Here is an 11,491-nt window from a genome sequence, read left to right as displayed (position 1 = left end):
AACCCTACCCCTCCCCTGATAGCATTTCCCATTCTCCCCTGATAGCTTCCATTCTGGGAGCATGGACCCAGGGTCATTAAGGGTTGCAGAAGGTGGAAGGTCTGGCTTCTGTAATTGCTTCCCCGCTGAATATGGGCGTTGACTGGTCAGTCCATACTCCCAGTCTGCCTCTCTCTTTCCCTAGTAGGGTGGGTCTCTGGGGAAGATGAGCTCCAGGACACATTGGTGGGATCTTCAATCCAGGGAAGCCTGGCCAGCATCCTGGTAGCATCTGGAACCTGGTGATTGAAAAGAGAGTTAACATACAAAGCCAAACAAATTGTTGAGCAATCATGGACCCAGAGCTTGGAATAGTAGAGAGGAAGTGTTAGGGAGATACTCACTGCAAACTCTAGTGTACCTCTGCTTTCAGGTATATATTTTGCAGTAGTTTATGGATACGTGTGAACATAAGCTCTCTCTCACAGAAACCGGTGTATATCTAGGTTATGGGACTTTGTTAGAAAGTGAACCACCTGAGATGAAATTAGAGTGTACTATAAAAGGAAAGGTCTCACCCAAGTAATGAAGCTGAAGGGTTGTCATTCCACACGTGAAGTCTCTGGATACAGTCTGAGGTGAAGCATGTTGAGGTGGCAATCGTTGCGTTGGTTAGGTTGTGATCGTCGGATGCAGTATTATTTGGTATGGATTGGGAGAGGCATACGGGAAAGTGGGCCCTATCCAAGGCTTCCAGGACTGGGGGAAGTAGGGGCTGTATAGTGGAGATGTGAGGTTCCTGCTGTCTTAGGGTTCAAAAAGACAATCAATAGTTAATGTTATCATCACATTATTTGTTAATTGGGTTAACTTTGAAAAGTCCTTTTGTTATGGTTTGCTGTACAGTATCCAGTATCTTGTATATAGCTGTGCTATTGGATGCTTCTAATCTACTTGGTCTAGGCTTTTGAGAGAGTCCGCATATCAAATACACAGCATATATATTTAAAAGATTCAGTTTGTGTTTTGAAAAACTTTGAAACATACAATTGATTTCCCCCTCTCATATTAATTAACTACTGATTTATATGTCTAAAGTTTGCTAGGAGTATACATAAACACCATTCCTACCACCAAAAGACTGTGACCCATCACTCCCACCCACTCCCACCCCACACTGGACCAGGAAGCTGCATGTCTACCCCTCACCACAGGGTTTTTACTTTGGTGCCCTACTTACAATTTGGTCAGGTCCTGCTTTTAGTTTCCCTTTCAGATCTTCTTAGTTAACTTCTGTTGATGAGTGGGATCATCCCATACTCATCTTTATCTTTCTGACTTAGCTCACTTAACATAATTCCTTCTAGCTCTGTCCAAGATGGGTCAGAGAAGGTGGATTCATTGTTCTTGATAGCTGCATAATATTTATTGTGTTTATGTACCACAGCTTTCTCAGCCACTCATCTGTTGTTGGGCACCTGGGTTGCTTCCAGGTTTTAGCTATTATGAATTGTGCTGCTATGAACATAGGAGTACACACCTCTTTTTGGTTGGGTGTTATGGAGTCCTTGGGGTATAACCCCAGGAGAGGAATTACTGGATCATATGCAAGGTCCATGTCTAGCCTTCTGAGAGTTTTCCAGACTGCTCTCCACAGAGGCTGTACCAATTTACATTCCCACCATCAATGTAAAAGTGTTCCTCTGTCCCCACAACCTCTCCAGCATTTGTTGCTGCTGTCCTTTTGGAAGTATGCCATTCTTACAGGAGTGAGGTGGTATTTTAGTGTTGTCTTAATTTGCATTTCTCTGACAATCAGTGACCTAGAGCAGTTTTTCATATGTTTGTTAGCCTTTTGGATCTCCTCTGAGGTGAATGTTTTGTTCATATCATCTGCCCATTTTTGGAGGGGTCATTTGCTTTTTTGGTGCTAAGTTTGCTGAGCTCTTTATATATTTTGGTGATTAGTTTCTTGTCTGGTATATGGCATGTGAAGATCTTCTCCCATTCTATGATGGGTCTCTCTGTTTGTTTAATAGTTTCTTTGGATGTGCAGAATCTTTTCAATTTGATCTACATCAAATTGTTTCTGCTTTAATCTTCCTTGCAATTGCGTTTGATTCATCAAAGATGTCCTTGAGGTGTAGGTGGGAAAGTGTTTTACCAATGTTTTGCTCTAAGTATTTGATTGTTTCTGGTCTGACAATCAGGTCTTTGATCCATTTGGAGTTGGTTTTTGTTTCTAGTGAGATAAAGTGGTTCAATTTCATTCTTCTGCATGTTACAACCCAGTTTTCCCAGCACCATTTATTGAAGAGAGCCTCCTTTTTCCATTTAATCCTTTGGGCCCCCTTATCAAAGATCAGATGTACATAGGTGTGGGGATTTATTTCTGGGCTTTCAATTCTGTTCCACTGGTCTGTGTGCCTATTTTTGTTCCAGTACCATGCTGTTTTGATGATGATAGCTTTATAATATAGTTTGAGATCTGGGAGTGTGATGCCTTCATTTCTGTTTCTTTTCCTCAAGATGGTTTTGGCAATTCTAGGTGTTTTCAGGTTCCAGATAAATGATTGCAGTGTTTGTTCTATTCTCTTAAAGAAGCTTGGTGGAACTTTGATGGGTATTGCATTAAATTTGTATATGGCTCTGGGGAGAATATTCATTTTGATGATATTTATTCTTCCAATCCATGAGCATGGGATATCTTTCCATTTCTTGGTATCAGTTTCTATTTCCTTGAGTAGCGACTCATAGTTTTCAGCATACAAGTCTTTCACCTCTTTGGTCAACATTATTCCTAGGTATTTGATTGATTTTGCTGAGACAGTGAATGAGAGTGATTTCTGGATGTCTTCTTCTTCAGACTTAGTGTTTGTATAAAGAAATGCCACTGATTTTTGTGCGTTGATTTTGTAGCCTGATACCTTGCTATATTGCCTGATAACTTTCAGTAATTTTATGCTGGATTCTTTAGGTCTTTCTATGTATACTATCATATCATCTACAAATAGTGAGAGCTTGACTTCTTCCCTTCCAATCTGTATTCCTTTGATAACTTTCTCTTGCCTGATTGCTATGGCAAGAACTTCCAATATTATGTTGAAGAGTAACGGTGACAGTGGACAGCCCTGTGTAGTCCCCGATCTGAGGGGGAATGCTTTCAGCTTCTGTCCATTGAGTATGATGTTGGCTGTAGGTTTGCTATATATAGACCCCACTATCTTGAGGAATTTCCCATCTATTCCCATTTTTTGTAGAGTTTTGAGCGTGAATGAGTGTTAGATTTTGTCAAAGGCTTTCTCTGCATGTATTGAGATAATCATGTGGTTTTTGACTTTGCTTTTATTGATGTGGTGAATGACATTGATTGACTTACAGAATTTGAACCAGCCATGCATTCCTGGGATGAATCCCACTTGGTCATGATGAACAATCTTTTTGATATGTTGCTGTATTCGGTTGGCCAAGATCTTGTTTAATATTTTGGCATCTATGTTCATCAGAGATATTGGTCTGTAGTTTTCCTTTTTTGTTCTGTCCCTATCAGCTTTTGGTATCAGGGTGATGTTGGCTTCATAGAAGGTGGAAGGGAGTATTCCTGTTTCTTCAATCTTATGGAATAGCTTAAGAAGTATGGGTATTAACTGTTTCCTGAAAGTTTTGTAGAATTCGTTTGTGAAGCCATCTGGTCCAGGACTTTTGTTGTTGGGGAGATTCTTAATAACGGTTTCAATTTCTTTGTCTGTGATTGATGCATTTAGATTTTGTAGTTCTTCTTGGTTCAGTCTTGGAAGGGCATAGGTTTCTAGGAATTGTTCCATTTCTTCCAGATTTTCTAGCTTGGTGGCATATAGTTCTTTATAGAAGGTTCACAGGATTCTCTGGATTTCTGTGGTGTCAGTTGTGATATCTCCTCCATCGTTGACAATTCTGTTAATTTGAGTCTTCTCTCTTTTTTGTTTGGTGAGTCTGGCTAGGGTTTGTCAATTTTGTTTAATCTTTCAAAGAACCAACATTTGGCTTCATTGATCTTTTGTATGGTTCTTTTATTTTCGATGTTGTTTATTTCTGCTCTAAATTAGTGATTTCTGTCCTTCTGGTGGCTTTAGGGTTCCTTTGTTCCTCTTCCTAATTCCTTGAGGTGTGCAGTAAGGTCATTCATTTGAGCTTCTTCTTGGTGTTTAATATGTGATTGTATGGCTATAAGTTTCCCTCTCAGTACTGCTTTAACTGTGTCCCAAATATTTTGATAAGTTGTGTCTTAATTTTATTTGTTTCCAGGAACATTTGAATTTCCTGCTTGAGTGAATCTCTGACCCAGTGGTTCTTAAGGAGTATGTTGTTTAGTTTCCAAATTCTGTGACTTTTAATAATTTTCTGTTTGTTATTAAATGTTAGTTTTACTCCACTGTGGTCTGAGAAGATACTTGGGATGATTTCAATGTTCTTGAATTTATTGATGCTGTCTTTGTGGCCTAACATGTGGTCTAACCTTGAGTATGTGTTATGTGGATTTGAAAAGAAGGTGTATTCCAGTTTTTTGGGGTGGAGGAGTCTGAAAATGTCCAAGAGGTCTAGTCTGTCAATCTCTTCTTTCAATTCTCTTGTATCTTTATTGGTTCTCTGCTTTGTTAATCTGTCTAAGTGTGAGAGTGGGATATTGAAGTCTCCCACTATTATTGTATTACTATTGATGTATTTTTGAAATTCTTTCAGTAGATGCTTAATGTATTTAGATGGTCCCTCGTTGGGTGCATAGTTCTTAATAATTGTTAAGTCTTCTTGGCTGATTGATCCTCTAATCATTATGGAATGTCCTTGCCTATCTTTTATTACTTTATTTAATTTAAAGTCTATCGTGTCTGAGATGAGAATGGCTGTTCCTGCCCTTTTTTGTGGTCCGTTAACCTGTATGATAGTTTTCCACCCTTTCACTTTAAGTCTGTGTTTATCTTGTGACAGATGGGATTCTTGCAAGCAGCATATGGTTAGGTTATGTTTTCTGATCCATCCCCCCACCCTGTGCCTTTTGATGGGTGAGTTTAAGCCATTGACATTTATTGATATTATGGATTTAATGTATTGTAGTGCCATTGTTCAAAAAAAATTTTGTTTGCTCTGATATATTGCCAGTATTATAGTGATGTTCTTGTTTATAAGAGGTCTTTTAGAACCTCTTTCAGGGCTGGCTTGGTGAAGGTTGCCTCCTTTAACTGTTGTTTATCTAAGAAGGTTTTGATCTCTCCATCTAGTTTGAATGAAAGTCTAGCAGGACATATTATCCTTGGTTGAAACCCTTTTTCTTTCAGGGCTTGATAGATATCTTGCCATTCCCTTCTGGCTTTTAGAGTTTGAGTGGAGAAGTCTGCAGATAACCTTATGGGTTTTCCCCTGTATGTGACTTTTTGTTTCTCTCTTGCAGCCTTTAGGATCCTTTCTTTATCCTTACTTCGTCTCATTGTGACTATGATGTGTCTTGGTGTCTTCCGGTCTGGGTTGATTCTGTTTGGTACTCTCTGGGCCTCTTGAATCTTGATGTCTTTTCTGTTATTCAGGTCTGGGAAGTTTTCTTCGATTATTTCCTCTAGAATGTTTGCTTCCCCTTCCTCTCTTTCTTCCTCTGGCAGGACAATTCTACGAATGTTACTTCTTTTGAGATCATCCCATATGTCTCTGTTGTTGGTTTCAGTGTCTCTCAATCTCTTTTTAAGCTCTTTCATCGCTTTCTTCGTTTTCTGTAGCTCATCCTCTGTCTGACTAATTTTGATTTCTGCTTCTGTTAGTCTGCTTTCCCTTGCCTCAGCTTCTTTCTTCATTACAGCTATTTCAGCTTTCAGTTCTCTAATTGCCTCAAGAAAATCAGTATTTTCCTTGGGGGGTCTCAACTGTTGTTTCCCTAATACTGCCATTCCTTTCCTCCAATGTTGTTTTCATTTCTGTGATTAATAAGTTTATTATTGCTTGCATACTTCTCTTATCTATGGCTACTTCTGGCTGATTTGTAGTTTCTTCTGGGCTCTTGTCTTCATTCATTGCAGTAGCAGTTTTATTTGTTTTTTATCTACCCATTTTTTTTATTTATGTGTTTCTTTTTCTTTATGCTCTGTTGTTCCTCAGTTGTTGTGTCTTGAGTACAAGTAACAGTGTACTAAATACCTTTATGACAATTGCACTCACCAACCTCAGGAATTACAGTAGCAACTGAAGCAAGTATTGAAGTAGTTTAATCGTTACCAGTTAGCCAAACAATTTTTCCAGTCCGTGAAAAAATAGTAACCAAATCCCAGTGAAGAAAGAGAAAAGAAAGAAAGGATAGCAAGAATAGACAGTTATGCAAATCTACTATCCACTGTATATCTAGGGGTAACAAGAGGGGAAAGGGAAGTAGAACAGAGATACACACATAGAGAGTCCACTCTGAGTCAGATTTCTTCCCCAAAATAATTCCTAAATTCAGAAAGGCAAAGAAGAAGGAAGAAATGTATGACAAGATTAAAAAAAAGAGAAAGAGAGAAAAGGGAAAAGATAAGAAAAACAGCTGTAATTAAAAAGCAGTGAAAGGAAATTCCCAAATGTGTATCAGTGAATTCAAAAAAGCACACTGTTTGTTGGTGTGGGGGCTGGGGGCTATGACTTTGGAAGCTGTAGGATTAAGGAAGAAGGGATGACAAGAATGAGAAAAAGAGAAAAAAAAGAAAGAGAGAGAGAAAAAAAGAAAAAGATAAGAAAAAGAACAGTCATAAAAGTGCAGTGAAAGGAAAGGGTTTTTTTTAATGTATTTATTTTTAATTTTTTAATTAGCTATGCGGGGTGATGTTAGGGGGGTTGGCTACTTAGAAAGAAAAAAGGCCAGAGGTTTCAGAAGGGTATAGACTTAGAATTAATGATACTCCCTGGTGGGACAGGAATTTGGTAAAGAAAAGGACTGGTTATGGGGGAAGGGGGGCGGCAAGGAGGTATGCTTGAAAATTAAAAGGAAGAAAAAAAATTTTTTTTCCCTTTTTTTTCCCCCCTTTTTTCCCTACTCTAATTCCTAATCCAAATTAAGTTATAGTCACCTCCTTGGTGTAGCCGCTAGGACCCCTTATTGCCTGCCTGCTAAAGGCAGAAAATCCTACCGTTTCCAGGAGATGTGGTCAGAGCTCAGCCACTAGCAGCTTCTCAGTCCACCATCTTCTGGGAAACCCCCCAAATCCTACATCTTTCATTTGCTACTTGGTCTACGTTGGGTTGTTTAACCTTGCTACATTTCAATTTTTTTAATTTAATGGTATAAAATGAGAATAATAACATTTATGTATGTAAGTCAGTGTGAGGATTGATTGGGAAAAAAGTATACCACACGATCAGCACAATTAGCAAACAGTAAATGTTCAAGATACATATTTTTTTAATCATCCAAAGATTACTAGAGAATTACAAGTGCAAAGTAATAAGCATGTTATGTGATAAATGAGAGGGCATGCTCTGAGATGCACAGAAGGGATCCTTTTGGAAGTCCACCCCTATGTAAGGAGTTATGTCAAGAAAATGAAAAATAAAATAAACGTAACACAGCTCCACACATTATATTAAGACATTTATTTAAATAAAGTCATGGGCCTTTAGGAATGTACCTAAAATAGACTTACTAGCTATTTCTAACTCTTCATCTGCAATATTTCAGCCTTTAGGTTCATAATTAGTCAACAATTTGTTTGTCTTTATATGTTAACTCTTTTTCAGCCACCAGGTTCCAGATGCTAACATGATGCCTAAAGGACTTCCCTGGCCAGATGACCCCACCAATGTGTCCTGGATCTCTGCTTCCCAGAGCCCTTCCCCACTAGGGAAAGAGAGAGATAGGCTGGGAGTATGGATTGGCCTGCCAATGCCCATGTTCAGCATGGAAGCAATTACAGAAGCCAGACCTTCCATCTTCTGCACCCCATAATGATCATCCATACTTCCACAGGGATATAAAATAGGAAAGCTATCAGGGGAGGGGAGGGAATACAGAGTTCTGGTGGTGGGAATTGTACCCCTCTTATTCTGTGGTCTTCTCAGTGTTTCCATTTTATAAATAAATAAATTAAAAAAGAGACATTTATTTAATAAGATGACATTATGCTACCAGTAGGTCATTAAAATATATTATATTTAAATGTATAGTATATTGTCATTGGGGTTCAGTGCCTGAACAACTAATCCACTGCCCCTGATGTCCATTTTTTTCATTGTTTTCTCCATAATAGTACAGAGAAAAATTGAGGGAGGTGGAGGATAGATAGAGAGAGATGAGAGAGAGAGAGAACTGCAACATTTGCTTTACCACTTGTGAAGCCCCCCACTACCCCCCAGGTGGGAGCAGGTGCTTGAACCCAGTCCTTGAGCATGGTGATGCTTGTGTATGCTCAGCCAAATGTGCCACCACCTAGACCCAATCAATATATATATTTTTAAAATGGTACTACTGCTATATTTTATATCTGTTACCAAATGATCTGCATTTCTCTGAAGGGCAATTACTGAATGAGATGGTTTTGTTTATATGTGACATATAAAGAACTGAAACACATAAACTTGTTTTAAAGAAAATAAAAAAGGTCAAACTGTTGTTAAGACTTTGAGAAAACTATGGTTGTTATCCTTGGAGGGAGAGAGAGAGCCAGGATAAAGAGGAATTGCACAAAACTGTGCTGGTGGGTACAGTGTTAAACTATCTTATCTTATAAGGCATTATTAAATCAGTACTACAAATCTAAAAATAAACAGGAATGAAATGACACTATTACTTTTAGGTGAACATAATTTTCTAAGAATTACTAGTTTTAATCTTTTAACCAATGAACTCTTCTTCTCAGAGCAAAGTCTAGTTCATGGTACAAAGAATAATTTAGCTTATAAAAAATAATTATTTTCATCATTTCACATGTTGATCAATCATACTAACTGGTTATCACCAAAACATTAATTAAGTCAACAACAAGTGCTTAAAAAGTACAGTGAGAAACTGGAGTGTTCCTATGTAGTCAGATGTCCATTTGGTCTGTGTAGTAAAGGAATGGAGAGAAAATATTGGTGAAAAAATGCCTAAAGCAAAATAATTAGTAGCAAAGGGAAGGCTATGGCACATTTAGATTACTCTTCACTTTGTATTGGTATCAGCTTCTGAATATTTCAGTAGCACTCATTTACATACCCACTGAGGATTGCTGAGAAGAAATTATCCTTTGTTCTCAGACATAGAATTCAGCAGGGTTACAAGTTATATCTAGACTTTGGCCCCTTCAAATAGATAGAGCTTTGTGATGATATGTTGAATGATATGTAATCTTCCTTTTTGTTAAATAAAACCACACATGATTTTTATATAAAATCATTTGAAAGTGTTCACACCATGAGAATCAAAACTGTATCTATTACGGAAATGTTCTTTAGTGGGAATATTATACAAGTATTTGTGAAATTCACTGGTTGGTACCTGTATTTAAATAATAGAGACACCCATCAAGTCTCAATCCTTTCTCAGTACTGACATTCGAACTCACGGTGTCTTTCCCAAAGTCATACAGTTTGCATGTAAGGATTAGCAACTCAAGTCTGCCTGAATTCACTCCACTGTCTCACTCCTCAGGTCCCGCTGACAATGATTCGTGAAGGAAGGGTTACTACATGAAGCACAGGTGTCTGAAGCTATTTCTTAAATACGGAAAGTACTCAATGCAAAGTAAGTGGTCTGCTGCTGAGAACTATACCAGTTTTGTAAACAGTTATTAGAGTAGAAAAAATTAGAAACTATTGTTTTAAGCTTAAATCACCAAATACTAAATAAATTGAAGTTAATAAAACTTGGAAAGGCTGAATTATATAGAGAAAATATTTACCCAAAGAACATTCTAAATCACAAACTTATCTTTTTTAAACTATAATTTTACCTTTCCCCTCTCTTGTTCTTCAGTCTTCTCAAATACTATCAGGCCATTTTAGATGTATTAAAAACATATTCTTATGACCAAGAGTAATAATTCTTCTCTACCTGGGGCCCTTCTGCCTGTGACATTTCGTTGTAGGTGGCCTTTGACTTGCCAATTTCTGCTAGATCCAAAATAAATTTTGAAAAAAAGTGAACTGGAGCTTAGGACCCAAATGATAGGTGATATGAAAGAATAGTTTTGTTTTCACAGCTTGTGTTTTGTGGGTCATCAAAAATATCACTGAAATGACCCACTCCTCCAAACCCTCATCATTACATTCTTCTGTTATCAACCATTCCTGTTTGAGTTTAAGTTGCTGACCTTTCTTTAGTCTTGTTTGATAAATAATCCAGTAGTCAGATTAATAGCAGTTCTTCCATGTACGGTACAACTTGTATTTTCCCTGATTTTTTGTTTTACTGCTTTGACTAGTTTATAAAAGTATTGACATCTAGAAGCAGAGAAAGCCTTAGAATTCAAATAAAAGGCAATTACTAAATGAACACAATTTGAGATTTTAGAGATGATGTGAGTTGAAAAAAAGTTTTTCTTCTGGATGGTTGGTGTCTTGATGTACTTAAATGGTCATTAATGATCAGTGATAATAAAAACTTTTGTGCAACAAAAATTAGGTTAAAAATCAAAGCTATCTTATATTTTTCCAAGATAACAATGATTTACAGGATGACTTTTGGTTAGGTATTCATTGCTTAATTTACAGCTACAAATGATGCTCTGTCTCTATTGAACTATTTATTTCCTAACTTTCAAACATGCTCATTCTGCTTTGTAGAAAATGTGAAGGCATAGGGAATTGGGGTACAGAACAGCGGGAACAAAAATAAGCTAGACATGTAACAATAATTAAGAGAAGAAAATATTTTATTTAGGTGACATGGGAAGTGTTTTAGAGGGGTGGCATTGAATAGAACTTAGATTTCTATGTATGAAGGTTAGTTAGCAAGCAGTTATAATATGTTCAAGAATAAATCGTATGATCAAAATATACACTATTGAGGTTTGGGAAACTGCTCAGAAAACAGTACTACAGAGGAATGCTTAGATATGTGTGGTTTCAATAAAATATTGTACAAATATTGTTTGTACCATCTTTAAAAATTAGTAAGCAAGTGTGTAGGAACACAGTAAATTTAAACTACCTTGCAATCCAATGTTATAGACTAACTCCATGAAGTAAGCATATGCCTGGGAGAAACATATAATTCATTCACTAGAAAGAATTAAAAATTATCTCATTGTAGGACTTGTTGAATGTTTCATTAAGTTACCACTTACCAGTTGCCATATTTCTTTGGAATACAAGCATATACACTAATTGTTGGAACATTCACATTTTGGTTACAAATCTAAAATTGAATATCCATTTCCTTTTTAGATTTTTTTCCTGTGATAGTAAGTAGTAAAGGTAGGGAATAAAGAATCACCCCTAAAGAAACCTTTATTTTAATTTGAAATATAATCTGGGCTTTTCTGTAGCAAACTGAGTGGACTAGAAATGAAATTGCATCCTTCTCTGAAAGGCCCACTGTTAA

Source organism: Erinaceus europaeus, chromosome 8, assembly GCF_950295315.1.
Source record: "Erinaceus europaeus chromosome 8, mEriEur2.1, whole genome shotgun sequence".
NCBI lineage: Eukaryota > Metazoa > Chordata > Mammalia > Eulipotyphla > Erinaceidae > Erinaceus > Erinaceus europaeus.
The sequence above is the reverse complement of the archived record's forward strand: the minus strand, read 5'-3'. Positions refer to the sequence as shown.